General features: G+C 36.8%; 1 protein-coding gene across 1 annotated transcript in view; it reads right to left on the bottom strand.

Annotated features, from left to right (window-relative positions):
* ror1 (receptor tyrosine kinase-like orphan receptor 1) overlaps positions 1–19578 on the bottom strand; it is a 122851-nt gene that overhangs the window by 67652 nt on the left and 35621 nt on the right. The gene's annotated exons all lie outside the window — the stretch shown is intronic.

A 19578-nucleotide genomic window follows, 5' to 3' on the forward strand; every position in this document is an offset into this window, starting at 1 on the left:
ATGTACTGACACTGAAAAAAGAATACCTAGAAATCATCATTAAATTCTGGAACTCATCATAACTGGCCATAAGCTTCACCTCAGGTGTGGGATGAATCCTAATGTCAAAAAGGATACTCAAAATGCCTCTTTAATTGAGAACACCCAAGATGTTCCAATCAAGGCCCATTCAGTCCAATTATTTCAATCAAACTCTACTGTGATTACTGATGAGACCAAAGTGAGTGACAACTGACACAGCTTGACTCCGCAATCAACTGCAATGTCCTGAGAGAGATGGATGAGGCAAGACAAGATTCCTGTAGGCAGCCATGGCAACCTAAGCCTCACATTGCGCTCCCAATCAAAGGAGGAATTTATTGGGGCCTCCGCTGAGACATATCATTCCCTGACTCATCACTGGGGATTTGTGGAATTCCTGCATTATCTTCTCTATCTTTCATTTGTTTTTCCTTTCAACTGGAAGGTTCTGCTTTTTTATCTTTCTTCAGTCTCTAGTGTATGAGTGTTGTACAATAGCATCCAACTTTTTCTTGTGCACACACACGTACCCCTCCTTGTCCCTGTCTCCTGAGGGCAGCTCTTTTCTCTCTCATTACCTTGATCCCTCACAAGTCGACTTCACAAGACTCAACAAATTTTTACTTGTTTTACAACTGATTCCCTTAACGTGTAATTACATGGCTGTGCTGCAACAAAAATAAACCTGTACCACTTAATCTCAAAATACAATGCAAAACATAATATGTTTTACAACCCTGTCACACATTTCACAAAACATCTTACAATTATTAATTGCTCCTAGATGTTGTTTGCAGCTTGCACACATTAAATACGTCAAAGGCATAAATGATAGCCCTCGAAATCAACAGGCGACTGCAGTTTTTCAAACATATGTGGAGGAAAAGACCATTTATTATGGATGAATACAATAAGTTTGTTCCCTGAAGACAAAACTCTGCAATCATTGTGACTGGATCGGACACTTGATTCCGGGACAATAACAATATTACCTCATGTCCATCTGTACACAACTAATCATTGGGTCTGACAGTAAATCCCATGGCACTGTGACACATAATTACCTAGTTCTGTCTTGAAACTCTGACGATGCAGGCTGATGGGTCTTTATCTCATTTGGTAGCAATCTCATCATTATCTACACAGCACAGCTGATTGGTTGCTGTTGCATCAGCGGCCAATGAGCTTGCTGCTCAAACATTCAAATACTTGGCATTGTTTGCTGTTAGCAGTCTGCAGCACACTTTCAGAATCCTCCTCCTTCCCCAGCTCCACCTGTATAGATCTGCTACGGGGGTTAATTCATGTATGTTACGTGTACAGCAGCAGCAGCATGTCTTACATGCTCACAGCAATGTCTGTGAATGTATTGGCAGTAGCAAGTCTCGGTGCTTGCTCTGCAGAAGCAGCGTAGCAGATCTATTCCGCCAAGACCAAATACATTAACATTGCCATATCCACTATTATGCCAATCTCAATTATCATACCAATATTCTGAGGGTTGTCATGACAAAATTACACTTACTGCTTATTGATAGTAAGGTAGTTGTTGCAGTGGTTATGTTTAGGTATGAATATGGTTAAGGGATGCAGAATATGGTCATGCAGAATAAGGCATTGATATGTGCTTTTTATGTACTAATAAACAGCCAATATGTTAGTAATATGCATGCTAATAATATTATACTCACTACTGTTAATAGTAAATATGTGTTACCTAAAGTGGTAATTATAGTTCAAAATGTATTCAAAACATATTGATTAAAAATGCAACCTCATATCTCTCTTCAACAAACTGCGTGGTTTATGGTATTATTCATATTCATAGTGCAAACTATGCAGAATTAGTGCGTTATTATCCAGTGCATTATTAAGAATTAAAGGGACAGTTCACCCTAAAATGAAAATTCTGTCATCATTTACCCATCCTCATGTCATTCCAAACCTGTATGAATTATTCTTGTGGAATAATTAATAATAAAGTTTTTTGTGTGTTCCACAGAACAAAGAAAGTCATAAAGGTTTGGGATGACATGAGGTTTAGTAAATTATGACAGAATTTTAATTTTTGTGTTAACTACCCTAGTGACAAAATATATATACTGTATATATACTAAAATGTATTTGAAATACATTTTTTTTGTGCTAAGTATACTACAAGTACATTTACATATTTATGTGCTTAATAAAAATACCCTGCAATTGTACTTTTGGTATACTAAACTGGTATACTTTAAGTCAGCTGAATTGGAACAACTAATTTTGTACTTAATGTACTTTAATTGTGCGGAAGTATTGCTGAGGTCCATCTAAAGATATACTTTAAGTACATTTGATTGTGCTAAAGTGGAACTATTGCAAATATACTTTAGGTACACTTTAAATATCTTGCATTTAAAGACTGATATTATACAGAGATCATACGATCCTTATTAATAGTGATATTAAAACACATTTTAGGCGTAATATTAAGAAATGTGCATTTTATATCAGTAAGTCTTAAGTGGTATGTCAATAAATATATGGATTTAATGGATTTGAAGTATACTTAGTATGAAATAAATGTATTTTAAATAGATTTTGGTATAGGGTTTTTTTTTTTTTTTAACTAAGGTATCCCTTTAAGAATTTGTTCAAATCCCAAATAATGAGAAATAATAATAGTGACACTTTCCTTAGCCAGGTTTTGTTTTACAAACCTTACATTTAAACTTTGTTTTTAAATTTCTTTTTCATTTTTATTAAATCTCTTGAAATATTCCAAAATGTGTATGAACATAAAAGAGATTTTAGAAGACCACACTCATGTATTATTAAATCCTTTTTCTTTGAAGCTAATGGTTTATTCGAAAGTAAATTACCTCACTCTGTGTGTGAGGGGGATTAGAGTGGGAAGTAATAACAATGTCAGCCAAGGTGACAGGATAAGGAGGTCCTGTAACGCAAGTAGCAGCACAATTAGTCAAACATGAGGTGACATGACAGAGGATTGTGCTAAACACACAGCTTCAACGTGTTAGTCATCTGATATATCTGAGGTTTTGAAAGTGAGAAAAATGAGAGTGTGATAGTGAGACGGTGTAAGAAAGAGAGAAATGCTTCCTGTCAGTTCCTCACGTTCCCCATTCATGTACAATCTCATCTTTGAACAGAGAGACATTCAACACACAACACTGTACAACCCCAAACATTTACATAATTCAAACCTAAAGGCGTTCACACACTCGGTGGCTCCCAGTAAGAAACATTATCATGAGTGCCTTTGCTAATGAGCACTTCTTCAGGGCTTTAAGAAAAGCTTCCTAGATGCGAAGCAGATGGAAAAACTTTGATTACATCTGAAGAAGTGATTACAAAAAGGGGGGAAGAGTCAAACATGAGGGATGAATAACCTTTAGAAAACTATCTGCTCTTAATGTACAGATTTCCAACACAAAGCGAATTTAGACAGTCATTTCTCCTCTCCGGTTTTGGAGTTGGCCTTAAACGGGAACAGCAGGGATCTCAAACTACTAATGGAAGCTTTTGATTTTGCCCTTCGGGGATGTCTCTATGGAAAATGCAGCACGATGTATCTCACATCAGAGGTGAAGCGGCTTTGCACCGAGCCGTGAGTCAGCAGTAGACTCTCAGCAGACGATCTAAAAGAGTAACAAGTCATGTAACAATCCAAAGAGGGATCTTTATTCCAATGCTTGGAGTTCATGCAGAACTCTGCTTATACAGTGATATTTAGTGCAATAAGCTGTATTTATATGATGCATCAGTGCCTTGAGGAAATACAAAAGTAAATCTCCACTCCAAACCTCACCCACCTCTTCGTCAATAGCCATCACAAGAGGTTAAGCTTTAAATCAAGAGATCATCTAACCACATCCTTTGGAAATCAGCCCAGCTTCCTGAACAATAGACTTAAGAGAGTCAGTGGTTTTCACTGCAAGTTTGAAGCATTATCTGTTCAGTCTCATCTGATAGTTCTGCCTGAGATTAAGCCACCGTTAATATTAGAAACCTTTTACAGATAGGGTACCAAAACAAAACAGAACACAAAGCAAAACAAAACAGTACTTATAGAGTCCCAAATTTTGGTGACATGGGTGCAAAAATGGCAATATAAAATGAACAGGAAACACAAACATATAAACATGATATTTACTTTGACTTTAGTTTGACAATGAACATTTTGTGATTGGCTAAGCTTCGACTATTTGTTAAAAACAATTAAAGAAAAAAACTATTTAAAGCTGCAGTCTGTAAGTTTTGCCTCTTTGTCGCCATCTCTGTTTGAAACTAGCAATTGCAGTTATTTGCGGACTTATCATCATTATGTGGGTTGTGCATCGGCACGGCTTCTTAGCACGGATTAATCTAATGTTTGCTGGTGTGGATATTTTACTTCAGAATCACAGATTGTAGTCTTGAAGTATGACCAAAATAAGAATTTTCACCGGAAAATGTCATCTGAACAAGTAAGTAACATGTCTGCCACTTTTGTTCTGACCAACTGAGAAAAAAAGCATTACAATAAATTGCGCTGCCAATGATGATTAAATCTAACAATCGCTTAGCTTAAATCACGTCAAAAAACGTGCAAATTATTATTATTGTTATAGTTTGTTCTCAAATTGTTAATGTTAACAACATCAGCATTGCGTGACTATGTGTATTTAGTGTGTGTTAGCGTTACCTGTAGATTTCAATTTCTGTAGTCACTCCGCAGCCCACAGTTGTCACTGATGATTATCATTTGGACCTTTCTGGATTACAATCCACCATCAAAATGATAAGTTTAATTATTCCAGCTGCTGTGAGAAAAGGCTATAAATGATCCGCTACCAGCAGCATCTTAATATGCTATATATTGCCTACTAGCTGGCACTCCTTCTTTATGTAAACAGACGTGATGTAATGACGCAAAAACGAACGGCTTCATGCTCAAATTTCCCGCCGAAACCCACCAGTACCGATTTTATTAGAAAACATTATTACAAGCTTACCGTTGTGAATCAGGCTAAGGTAAGAAGATAGTTTTGAACACTTATGTACTTGCTCAAAAATTGATTTTGGATCATTTTTAACCAAAAAAAGTTACGAACTGCAGCTTTAATAAGAATATTCAAGACCGATTTTTATCCAAGAAAACACCAAGTACATCTTGCACTCTCAATAGTTTAAATCTCTCTGCATGCCACTAGGAACACAGTGTAGCTGTTCACATCTATTGTACAAAAATACTACAGTCTGTGAATGATGATCTGATTTAAACATTGTACATTTGGTCCAGATAAACCATTATGTTTAATGCATGTGTACTTCAACCCCAGTACAACAGTTCAAAGGTTTAAAGAGGCGGACTGCGTCAAGTGCTTTTTTTTTTCTAAGAAGCATTCTTACTACAATCTGCTCATAATTAAGTGTCTATAAAAAGGCAAAAACTTCTGCAATGACCAAAAGAAACATCTGCTGTATAATAACTGTGAAGGCAATGCAGATATACACTCACCTACAGGGTTGAAAAGGTAATCATCCATCCAGGAATATGAGGTGTAGAGAGGGGGGACAAAGATGGAGAGAGAGAAAGAAAGAAAGATATTAAAAACATTTATTAACAGTGTCACATATTATGTATTCTGTAAAGCAACATCTCTAGGATAGCTTATGCTAAATGTATAGGGGTATTTTTCCACTTTGAACAACTTAACTATAAATAAAGTTAAATTTCAAGCATTTATTAACATATGTATAAAGTAGAATGTACCATGTACAATTAAATTCTTACTTGGGTACCTCCTGGTGACTAATAATAAAAAAAACATCACTTAGTAGGATTTATAAGCCGTTTTCCTCATGGGGACCAAAAATGTCCCCACAAGGACAAAGATTTGTGGGGACATTTTGTCCCCATAACTTAGGGTATCCCTGAACCATACACTCACTCAAGCACACATGCACACACACAATATATTCTGTTTCTACCTGTTTCTATTCAATTAATATCATGCACATTTTTCTAAAAAATAATACTGTAGATCCATAAGGTGGACACGTCTCTCTCATTTTTATAATGGTCCACTGCAGTCAAGAGATGGCACAGCACAAAAGGCTCTTTGAGTTTGCTTTGGTCTAATAAAGACAGAGAGCACGACCCAGCACCACCTGCCTCGTAAAATCAGTCACATGATATCAGTTATATGATCCCACCGTCTGGTCCATGCAGGTCAATACTTACAACTCAGAGGTGAACTGACAGATTTAGAGAGCATAAGGGTGACATAATCATGACAGTCACGCGAGCAATCATTTACACACACTAACAAAACACATTCAGCTGCACATAGACATGTGTGCACACTTACAAGCAACTCTTATGAAGTCCCCCTTTCTTATTTGATTTGGAAAAGAAAGACCTTGCCGGAAATGATTACTGTAATATCTAACTCAATCTTTTGTGGGTATTCGCTTTTGATTGCCTTTAAGGATTTTTTTAACACATTTTCATTTGAAGCACACCCATTCGGTACTTACTGACTGCCGCACACTATTACTATTTATAAGAAAACTCCCTCTCTCGCGCGCTGTCTCTCGCAAACTGCTTCCACAGAGCTACACTAAATTGCTTACAGATTGGCTTCAAGTTTCTATGCCAAGTTTGGATGGCGTAGATCTGGCTCCACGTTCGCTATAGGAAAGCGGAGGCTTTGTTCCGCTGCCTCTGCACACGCCAAGTCTTGACGAAAGAAAAACAACTAAAGCGCTTCATTTAATTTAATAGAAGAGAGACCTATGAGTTCATCAGCCAGGGACAGAGGACAGATATTATGGCGTCACATATAGAGATGAGCTACAGAGAGCAACCAGCCAATCACTGCCTCAAAAAGTACCTTTCCAATGCAAAACTTGCTATTCATTTCTCTGTATCATATTTAAAAATCTTAAAAACCTTAATCATAAAGATTTAAGTAATAAATTTAATTTATAAAGTTAAAGATACACATTTATACATTACTGTATAAAGTGAAAAAAAAAAAAATAAAAAAAAAAAAATAAATATATATATATTATATATATATATATATATATATATATATATATATATATATATATATATTTAAAAGGACATGTAAACAGGTAATGTTTCTGTAAAATACTGTAAATATTTGTAAATTAGTTTTTTGGGTTTTTTTTGAAGTAAAAAGTATGATACACCTTACATTTTTAAAAAGTCTAAATTATATATATTGTATATTATAAGGCAATATGTATTTATTTTATAGTCAAATTCTGTTAAATTATTTTTTATATAAAAAAAGGATGTTCCCAGAAGTCTCTTTGTGACACATCACATTGAAATAAACAGTATATCATAAATAAGTTGGAATATTATCATTAAATCTATACATAAATTTTAGGGCTGTCGATAATAATCGATAATGAAAATCATTGACAACGAATCTCGTTATCGATTAGTCGGGTCTGCCCACCGTGCACAGAAAACTTCTGCCAGTTGCGTCAAATTACAGCACTGAATTACGCATATAAAGGTATTTTAAAGATTTTGAAGTGTCAAAAGGTCATTCGGCCAATACAGCGATTTCAATTGTGATTAAAATGAAATAAGCAAAGTAACTAACTCTCTCTTAACTATTTGAAAAATTTACGTTTTCACTTGCTTATACGCATGTCCCGAAACATCAGGTCATTTGGTACAACCGCTATAAAACATGGAAAATGTTGTAATATTTTAAAAACTTGTATTAATATAAAATGTTTGATTGTCCTTTTGCCAGCTAGCTAGCTAGCTAGATATCAGCCTGTTAGCATTTTTTTTTAAATACTGTCATTCGGTGTCATTCAGTAAAACCGAAATTTTGGTTAAACCGAATGACTTTTTTGGTGACAAATTTTGTCCATCTTATAAAAAAAATGACAAAAGCAGTGTTAATTGATTATAAAAACAACATAATCTCATTGTTAACACGTAATAAAACTTCGAAATTAATGATGTCTCCATTATGTTTTTTTACACTTTTAAAAACCTTATTCGTTCAATGACCCATATACAGTCACTAAATTGACATCCCATAATTGCTAAAACATTGTTACCATATAGTTTTACTGTGAATTTCTTTAGCTGCCAGTTTTTTACTGTAAATGTTGTCAGTACTGTAAATTCAGTGTATCAGCGTTTATGTATGTGTTTGTGTGTTATCTGAACAAAACTTTCTGGAGAGAGATGAGCTCAGACAAAAGACAATTTGCTGCAAGGAGTTTCAGCAGTGCTTTCAGAAACACGTAGGCTAGTTGCTTCCCTCCATTCTCCTGAAATATATCCCAAACCATACCTTGACTAGTCCTGTTTCCTCCCACAGAGGGCACAAGTTTGACTGTAGCTCCTTTTGATGACTACTCTACATGTAGGCCACATAAAACTCATTCTCCACAGAACATTCGAAATAAAAGCAATGGTTTACTCAAACAAACCAAACAGCCACTGCTAAGCCCTCTAATTTCCGTATGAAAGCCCTCCTTCCTCTCAGAATCAGACCAAAAAGCACCAGTGGAGCTCGCAGCATGCTGCAATTACAACTCGTGTTGTTTTAAGGCAGCCTGTAGCTTTAGGCCATCAGCTTTTATTTACTGACATGCTTTGGTTGTTACTAGGAGGCACTTCATTTACCCAAACAGAGTGTTACCACTTACTTCTATTTTCAATGAGACTGCCTAAACAGACCAACATTGCTATAGTCCAAATGATTGTACACTTAACATCACTGAATAGTTGTGATTCATCTTAACACTGTCATTCATATAATCAAAAGGAAATCAATGGAAATGCAATGTACAATGCAATAATGTTTACTCTGTGTAGTTAAATCAACTCTGCTTAGAGTAAATATGGTCCCTCTCTAAATAGTGTTAAAGTAACACTGAAACAGAGTTAAAGTCAGTTGTAGTTTTTTTGTTTCTCTTTTCTTCAGTGATTCTGCTTGTTAACAGCAGGTGTTCATCACTAATGCTCAATTATCACTTAATTAATTGCTTAATTATCTCATTAACTTTAACTCTGCTTCAGTGTTACTTTAACACTATTTAGAGAGGGACCATATGTACTCTAAGCAGAGTTGATTTAACTATGGGGATTTTGCTGTGTAGCTAAAATCACTTAAACCAGTTTGATATTTAAAAAGTAAATGCTACTTTCAATATTACTTCTAGAATAGACATCATTAGTTCATCATTTATTCATCTAATCCAAAACTGATCCAACCTTGCACACACTCAAAACTGTCACCTCATGACGCATCAAATATTGGCATTGGTTCTCGCTTGTCACATGTGAAAATGTACAAGAATTGGTAAGATTTATGTTGGAGAGAAGAGTTCCAGCAAATAACAAAATAAATTTTGGTCCGTTCCTCTAAAAAATGTATTGCATGGTTTTAGAAGGCTGTTTTTGTGCTTGGTTGGCACTATACTTCCATTGTATTGAAATGAGCAGTTTGAACATTCTGCAAAATATGTTCTTACAGAAGAAAGAAAATCATATGGATTTTGAACAGAAAGCTAATTATGGGTAAACTTCCAGAACTACCCCCCCCCCCCCCCCCCCAAAAAAAAAACAAACAAACAAACAAACAAACAAAGACAGTGCATGCAGCAGTGCACAATGCATGGTTGCTTGCATGAACAATATTGCCTTCATGTCTCATGTTGCCTTCAATGACTTCAGGTTGCTTTGTCGCTGCAAGTCACTGTCAGTTTGAACACCCAGTCAAACTGCACTGCTGTGTGAAATCATAACTAAGATTTGATATATTTAAAAATGCAAGTGTGATTAAAGATACAATGCTCTTTTAACCCATGTAGCAGCATGACTATGCTGAGGGTTGGACACGACAGCACCGCAGATGGAGGCTCGCAAACTATTCTGTGAGGTTCAGATAAAGGATAGACATACCTTCAGCACACGTCAGGCATTAAAATAAGCAAACATTGACTAGACCTGTCTGTAACGGTGAGGATGTTAATCGCAAATTTCACGCTAACTAACTTTAACAGCCTGGGAATGTTGTACAAAGATTGACTTAAAAGAGAAAACAGCAGCTGGCGTTATGGTGGTTTGAGGAAGGCTGTTACGAGTCAGATGGAAATTCAATCAATAAAAACTAAACTTGGTCCCTCCAAAAAAAAAAAATAAATAAATAAATAATGTCATCCAAATCCATAAAAGCAGGTTTTATCTAATTTACTCAGAATGTTCTCTTTGTTTACCATTGAGCTCCTTCGTGAAGAAAATGGTAAAATGGAGGGCAAAACAAATTTAAACAAAACAAAATGTAATTCAGTTTAATTTAATGCAGAAACATCTGCACATTGCATTGCTGCTGATTTGCATACATTTAAACACATCGTTAGAAATGCCTACATCACTTCACTTATGTTCAAACGGCCTCTGTGAAGTAAAAAGGTAAAATGGAGGGCAGATCAGGGATAGTTGAGTTGAGATCATTGCAGGGAAAAAAGAAATAAAGGCTCCGATTGGCTTTCCTGCCACAGATAAAAACCAGAGGTGCTCCTCTGGGGGACTCCGTCAGTTTGGAGGGCTATGTCGAGTCGAACCACGACCCTTAGAGGAGATTAATTGTGTGAATTATGACCGTTTTTTAAAGGAAGACACCATTGTCTGACAAGCAGGTCAAAAGGTCTGACAATAAGTACAGAGTGTCAGACTGGAATGCACGTGTGTATCTGTCTACATGTGTGTATAGCCTTGCCCCGGGATAGTTGCTGTCAAGTAAGCTTGTCTAGCTGAACAGAGACCCTCCTCACTCCCTTGTCTGCTCTGACAGAGGTTCCTTATATCCCTTCTGGCTCTTATCACCTCATCAGGACAGAGAAGAATGGATCAGAGAGGGGGTTTGGATATAAAAGGATGCCCTTTCTCTTCACAGCACTGAAAACATGCCAGGGATTCCAGCACACTGGCTCCATTATCAGGCCTGAGCAGGATGTCAGTGCGGGTAATGTAAACCTATCCTCTAATCAAGCAGACATCATAAACACCCAGCAACACCTCCTGCCAATGGGGACAGGTGAACGCTGAGTATGTGTCTTTGCAGCAGACATCAGAGAGGTTCGCAACAAAACACACACTAAGACTGCAGAAATCATAATTGTGTGTTATTTTTCTTAAATTCACTATTATTAATTTTGATTAATAGAATTTACAACAGCATGCCATATTCTTTACAGGCTACATAATTAAAACAAGCAAGTGTTCCTGAACTTCTTTATACATGTTTCACACACAGCAGCATGAAAAACACACTGTTATTCAAATGTTTTATTTGATTATACACCAAATTATATTATACACAGAAAATGAGCAACATAACAATACAAGGATGAAACATACGTACAAAAAAAAAAAAAAAATGGCACAACGAGAGCATAGAATGTTGTGAAATAATTTTCACGATTAGTTAAGTATAGGGGTGTGATGAGTGCCAGAAGATCTTGCGATATTAAAATGTAACAAGATTTCTCGTCGAGTCAAAATCTGTCTCGCGATATCGCCATGATGGAGCGTGAGGGTCAAAGTACCATAGAATATGCCACCGCTACGTTTACATTACATTACGGTGCCCACCTCGGCACCGCCTCCACCGTCGTTTTGCTTTTTTTTATAGAAATAAAAACCATTTAATTCAGTTGGATCATGGTTGCTTCAATTGTAAATTATTGTAAACATCTGCTTTGCTCATCCAACATGAGCTGCAGAGTCACACACAGTGCAGTAGGAATCACAGTTCACTGATCACTTGACGAGAGTATGGCAAGATGACTGACAAGACCATGGCAGAGGATTTGTTGCGCAACAGAGCCTAAGCATCTGATAAATGTCTTGTCTTGTAGAATGTGTGCTCAGCACCACCACTCCCTATACACAGAGTATGTGCGATCACGAATTCGAAAGCGAAAGTAAAACGCGAGCTCCCTGATGTGCGCATATTAGGCTACATACAATAGCCTGTCTCCCAATATCAAACCTATCTTAGGCTGGGCTGTGTAGTTGTAACCACCTTTTAGCTCTGGTCTCTGTTTTGGTCTCTTTTTGCACTTTGAATATTGAGAGAGTACTTTGATTATGGTTGCACTTGTTGTTTGCACTTAAGACTAAAAATAAACTTATTTTTTTTATTTTTTTTTTATTATTTATACAGTTTTTATTTCTATGTTCAATTTGTGGAAAGAAGTACAATTAGGAGGTCACACACAGCCTCAAACAGAAGTTCTAGAAGCTCATAATTCATGTACAGTAAGGTCTGAAGAGACTCATGTGAAATCTTACAGGAGAGTAGCCAGTCAGTTAGAATTAGCATAGAATTAGTCTACAAATGTTTCCAAAATACCTGAGCTTATGAATGTGGCTCAGTGGACTACTTGCTCACACTTTTGTATCTAACAGATAAAATATTTTAGAGCAGAGCACAAATAGTAAAATGTACATTTATAATAGAAATTCAACTTTTAACATTGCATTAATCTCCTTGGCTTTCCCAAGACTTTAAAGATTCCATTAAATTCCAAGACTTTTCCAGGCCTGGACATCACAATTTTAACATTCCCAGTTATTTTTAGGTCTTTCAGGACCGTGGGAACCCTGTCATGTGTATGAACAGGCACACTTTGAAGTCTGTACCTCTCATTCTGTGTCACTGTGGGTCCTTCTTTAGATTTTTCTTGTGGCTCTGAATGTTTGTGTGTTTGTGTGTGTGTGTGTGTGTGTGTGTGTGTGTGTTCCCATATGCCTGTGTAAGACAATCTCTATGCATCATAAAGGCCTTTTGAATCACAAACAAAGGTCAAACGGTGGCAGGAAAGTGAAGGCTCGTGGCCAGTTGCTCTGGAACCTCAGCAGGTTACTAAGTTTTGTTCCTATGAAGTCCGACACTGTGGCCATACAGGACAAGAGGTCGGAAGAGGTCGGAAGAGGTCAAGAGGCGGGTCACCCCCTGGCCTCTTCAAACAACGTCCAGTCTCTCTCTCTCTCACAGTGCTTTCATGTGGAAGACAAACAGCATAGGTTCCATTATGAATCTGCAATGTTAAGACATATGCCACAAGCCATGACTCTAGCTCTGACACATTTATCCACTACTGAGAAGCAGGCGTACAAGGAATCTGCAGCCACAGAACTCCTAATTGGAAAGCCCCGTCATATTTGTTTATTAATAATCAGACGTATTTGATCAAGCTTTCAACTATCAATTAAAGTTTAATACCATCAGCTCTGATAAACATATTTTACCATGTATAAATCTAGGGGTTTTCGAGGACCCCCAAATATAATATAAACCATCCCCTTTGGGAGGGACCCTCTTCCTAAAATATAAAAGGCAGCTATATATTTAATGTATAAAAACCCAATTATACTGTGTGATAACATTTTAAAAGTGTGAAAAGACTTGTTTCCAAAAGGAAACTGGTTTTATACTACAGCAGTAATATTAAATATAATCTGGAAAACATTTTTAGATTGCAGTTTCATGTCTGAGATTAACACTTAGAAAAAAATTCTTACTGTTATTAGTGCTATTAATAAAAAAGAATAATTGCAATTAACCTAATTACTGAAAGAGTAATATCAAATTTGGTACAGGAGAATTATAAATGTATTTCATTAATATTTTAAGAGCATGTGTTAACTTGAGCCCTAAAAGCCAAAAAATACATTTTATAAATTTTTATTATTTATTTTTTACAGACAATCCCTTGCAATAGGAATATCCAGACACCAGTTTGAAAACCTTTGTGCAGATCTACGCCACAGAATTTCTGTTGTAAAATAAACATCATCAAATTAGCATTTAACTATTAGAACTTTGTCTGAAAAAATCCAAGCAGGGAAAGCTGTGTATCACATGTTTGAGTCTCCATATGTACTTCTGTGCATTTAAGTTAAACTGTTGTAACAAATGCCATAACAAAATTGCATGATTTATTGCTTCAAAAGAAGACAAACAAATGCTTGCAACACACTATGAACACTGTTTAGAACAGCAAGACTTACAAGAAACCCTAACTCAGCAGGGTAAACGCAGCTACTTGACCTCCACGCTAATTTTCAGAGTAAAACCATTGGTTGACCATTGCTTTGTCATGGTATTTTCTTTGATTGGAGAAATTCATAGGAAGCTACTGAGGTGAACCACAACTGTGATTGAAGCAACCGTCTCGCTCTACTGAACCAAAGACCGCATAGTTTGAGAAATGGTTTGAGGACATGCATGGACGAGATGAACTGACCCATCATCATCATCATGTTATGCCACATCAATATAGCCACCAATGATGGTCTGAGGCCCCACATAACGATTAAAAAGAAGACATTCCTCCATTTCTCTTTCTTTATTACTTTCTCTTAGCATTATAACACGCGAAAAGTCCCAACATCATTTGGCTCTCTAACTCGCATGTTTTCTTTCGGAGGGGGGATGAAACACTGTGCCGGGGACATTAATCACAAGCACACCGGGGTCAGGAGCAGTTCATGGATCAGTGCAAAAAGCGAGTGAGTGGAAGAACAAGAGACTGCGAGATGCAGTTTCCACCGAGGGAGGCTGTGCTGCTCAAGCGCTGTCAAATGGGGCTTTACCTAAAATCCTGCCCCAGTCCACCCTAAAACCATGACCCAGGTGGGACAAATAGTGAGGGAAAGGTTCCACAGGAAACCAATCCGTCTCTTGGGACAGTCTGCAGGAAGTTAGCATGGGAAAGGACAGATCTAAAAGTTCTCTTACTTTCAATCTCTCTTTGCACTCTCAGGTTTGGCTTTGTTAGTTTTGTCACTACTGATAAGCGATGTGCAAAACTACCCATTTTTAGAATCTACTAGTTTATGGGTTGCTTGTACGATCAGTCGAAATAAAGCTCTAACTTATTAGGCTGGTTTCAGGTTCACAAACCCACGTTCTTATGTCCAAAAAAGCTAGACAGAGCACAACCATATGGGACACAATGCGCTTTTAAACGTTTAAATGTATTTTACTTGATCTTAAAAACCCAAACCAATACCTACAATACCTACTATACCTAAGAACCTACTATTCAACTAGTTTGTTGTTGGATGACTAATTGTCCATCATGACTCTTCCCTACTAGAGTTACCTACTACTTCGGTACCAATCGGTACTGAAATTTTAAAAATGTGACGCTTTGAGCGCAACTGAGCGGATTCGTAAATGTATCTGTGTAAGCGCTCAGTGAAGAGCGTCATTAATGACTATTTACAAAGTTTTTGAAGCGTTGATCATTGAAGCCAATCACAGACATATCCGATGAGCCCGTCAACACAATGGCCAATTTGTTTACGAATCCACTCAACAGCGCTCAAAGCGTCACATTTTTAAAATTTCAGTACCGATGTGGTACCGAAGTTGGTACTTTTGACAACTCTACCTTCTACTGATCAGCTTGGGCCAACACGCACTCATGACAACAAGCATTAATTTGTACAAAATGGCAAAATCATATCACACTGTATGACATGAACAGTACAAAAACATACAATCTTTATAGGTTTTTTTCTATTACACTCATGGTTAGGTTTTAAATATTTTCATAGTTATGTGTGGGTTTGGGTCGAACAGTTTTTTTGGTATCGACATCTCATATGAGTTCTTACGACTTCTCAAAGGACTTGGTTGGCTTGGGATTTACTCATGTGAGCTGAATAATATTAACTATAACACAAGAATAAAAACATACTAGAATATGATGAGATTATCTGGTTGTGCCCTTTGGATTGGTCAACCAAATCAACTTGAACTACTTCTTGCAGTCTGCAAAACAAATTCCCCCCCATCTCCTATTCTATGCCACCTTACGTAAAGCTCACAACCTGGAATACATGATTTTGAAAGCCTAACTCAATTCACCACCACATAACGTTGGAGACAGAGCTGGGATTTCCGGTTAATTTTAACAAATACGTAATTTTTTGAACATAACCAGCACATATATACTGACATTATTGTGCAAGTCCCCTGCCACAAAATCAAGGAAAAGCGCGAGTGAAATCTGGCTAATGTGATGAACTCTAAAGAGCATGGAGACCTTTCACTCCTGACTACTTCTACACACTCACACACGTACACATGCACAAACACATACTCAAATACGCAGAGCCAAGCGGCTTTAAATTGGGGCCATGGCATAAAAATGTTCTGAGGGAATTCTCAACAGACTCTGATAAATGGTTGTGATAAATGAGCAGTTCTCTCCAAACACACACAGACACAGCCATATGGCCTCGACTCAGTCTGGACTGTATTACCTTAAAATGGACTATGTGTCACAAAAATAATCGACTTTTTCAAAGAGCTGATGACTATCTAAAGGCGCGCACAGCATATAAGCAATTGTGCTTGTTACGACCTCCTTTATGGTGAAAGTTCTCTATAGAGCTTTTTGTTACGATTTGGCATAGTTTTCAAGCATTTAGCCATGTCAATTACCTACACAATGACAGAGCCACATGCTTTGCTTTGATTCGTGTATGACTTTCCAATGTTACTCTGGGCGGACAGACAAGCTGTACTAGACAAGGCCAACTCAACCTGAAAAAGGCCAAAGTGCGATACTTCACTCCTACATGATTTAGAGTGGATATGGATTGTTAGTCTTTGTCCTTTATTATGGAAATGTACAAATGGGACAAGAAAATACACAGCAAAAAAAGGAACATATGGCTGAACTATAGATTTAAATACTCACTTTTAGACCTGGATTGAGAAAGACGGAAATAGCGGGAAACAAATCAGCATGGGGTGTGACCCAAAAGACAAACCGGACAGACACCGGAACGAGGGATTCCAAGGCTGAAGTGACTGAAATTGGGAGGAACAGTGAAGAGTGACAGACTGAGAAAACAATGAAAGAGGAGGCTGCGAAAAAGAAAATATATGCCCACATCATCCCACTCTCTTCTATTCTAGTGTATGCACAGTCTTGTCGAACTTTGGCCTTCATCTTGCTCTGTTTATCCAACCGTCCTGCGGCATGCCCTCCCAAACAGGGTTTCAGTGACTGATAAATGCTGGTCTTCCATTACCGCTCCACAACCTCTCACCTTCCCTCGCTCCCTCCTTTCTTTCCTCCCTCATATTCTCTTTCAGTGTATCCAAACTATGCAGTACATTTTTATGTTCCTATCATATAGTATATATTGTAATAAAACATTTTAAAGATAGAAAAAACTTTAGCCTTTTGTATTATAATTGAGTGAACATAAGGGAAAGAATTTAAAATAATTTTACTACTTTGGCTTAATCTTGGTATATTTATTGATTTATTTATTATTCATGTGTCTTCAATATCACCTTTTATTCTGTTAGACTTTCATAATATCTTTTTAACTAGCAAAATCCAGAATTCTGTGATGTTTTGTGGTATTCAAACATTTCAAAAGGTAGTTAATATTAAAAAAAAAAAAAAAGTAAAGTAAAAGTAAACTAATGCCTTTAGCTCCACATTTCCATCCTGTTAGACTCCATCCTGTAAATTTTCTTGCAATTGTGTAAATAAAGATAAAATTCATAAAGTTTAAGTGTGTGAGCTTCACCAGAGCATATTTCTCAAAGTCTGGATTACACATTTATGATAATACTCCCTTAAAATACAACACAAGCATATTTTTTAAAAGGAATGAGGCCACTTGTCTCTGACAACCTCAACATTCAAGAGAAGCAAGTGGGAGCGAGAGTGTGGGAGTTGAAGAGGAGTGTGTTCATAAGTGATGCCGTGAAGAGAGAGTGTGTGAAAGAGACAGAGATTTGTTATTCAGAAGTACAAAAATGAAGGATATCTCAGAGATATCTCCGGCTTACATGAAAGCTTATTAAAATATCTCAAAGAAATCATCTGCAGACCATTAACAGAAGAGGAAGATCTGAGCTGTTTGATCAAGACAAGAGAGATTCATCTTCTCCTAATTCACATGAGACACTTTTATTTGCTCCTCATCTTGTATCTTGACTCTAGCTTGGCTGAAGAACTAGTCAGTGCTATGTAAATGTATCCGTAAAGGATGCCTGCAGCAGTATAACATCATATCCGAAGACTAGATACTTGCTGTAAGTGATAGTGATATAGCATCTGGATTGACAATCCAATAGTAATGGGATCAAATCTTGGCTGAGGTGATGAACAGACATGTGCAAACCTGGTATTAACATTAGTCTTTGGCGATCTGATCATAAGTGGTCAGCCAAAAGCAGATGCGTCTCCAGTGACCACTTATGATCAGATTTCATTGAGAGGAAGGACTCTGATTTCTATATATTGTAGATCAGTTATGTCAGTGTGTTTCTGCATGTTCAAAAAGCACAAAAAAACTGTTGCCTCCAAAAAGAAAATGTTAATCTTAAACATTTTATTTGGTCATATGCATAAGTAGAGTCTGGTGAAATGCAAATAACCAGTGATGTAATCAAGCAAATGACACTCAACTGGATTCATGAGGGGCAATTTTAGCCCCTGACACTGATGCCAGAGTGACCGCAGCAAAACAAGCAGAGCTCAGAGCATTAGCTTACCATCACATCTGCAGCTCTTAAATAGACCTGCCGTGTAAATGCATTTTTCTCCTCTTCAAAGACTAATCAGAGCTAATCATTGTGCTGCCCCTGGCAAAATTCAAGAACAGAGTGACTGACAGATTAACAGTGAAGAACTCTGTTTACACTCTCAGTCTCGCAAGCAAATAATATTTCAACAGACACTTTGAGTGCGTGTTGTGGCCAATCCAAAGCTATGTTTACACTTTGTTTACATCTGTTTTCGGTGATCCAATCATTAAATAAATACTAAGTAAACAATGCTGCAAACAGGGCCCAAAATGTTCACATCAGATGCTCAGGTTCTTCACCAAAATAAAAATGTGAATTGTGATTGAAACATCACGTTTGTTATGAAATTAAAATGTATTAATTTTGGAAGCAATAGTTTGGAAACATTTTTATTTTTATTTTTTTTTTACTTTTTCATGCTTTATAAAATGCAACAACACTCTGATGTAGTAAGTGATGTACACTATTGTTTTAAAGTTTGGGGTTGGTAAATTTTTTTTATGTTTTTGAAATAAACATATATTTATATATGTGATGGCAAAGCTAAATTTTCAGCAGCCATTACAGTGTTTAGTGTCACATGATCCTTCAGAAATCATTCTAATATGCTGATTTAGGGCTCAAACATTTCTTACTATTATCAGTGTTTAAAACGGTTTGATTGAATCATTGTTGAATAAAAGTATTAATTTATTTCAAACAAATCTTAATGACCCTAAACTTTTGAACGATAGTGTATGTAGACCTGAAATAAGACTCTACACTCATTGAAATCTGATCTCTAGCTGTCAAAGTAGATGCATTTGACATGTATACTACTACCAGGTGTACATGACAATCTATCTTGGCTAACCAACTGTGATCAGATCACAGGAGATGGATGTTAACGTCTCTATCTGAGATTAGATAGAAGCAGTTCATAGAA

The sequence above is a fragment of the Ctenopharyngodon idella genome, chromosome 6, assembly GCF_019924925.1.
Source record: "Ctenopharyngodon idella isolate HZGC_01 chromosome 6, HZGC01, whole genome shotgun sequence".
NCBI lineage: Eukaryota > Metazoa > Chordata > Actinopteri > Cypriniformes > Xenocyprididae > Ctenopharyngodon > Ctenopharyngodon idella.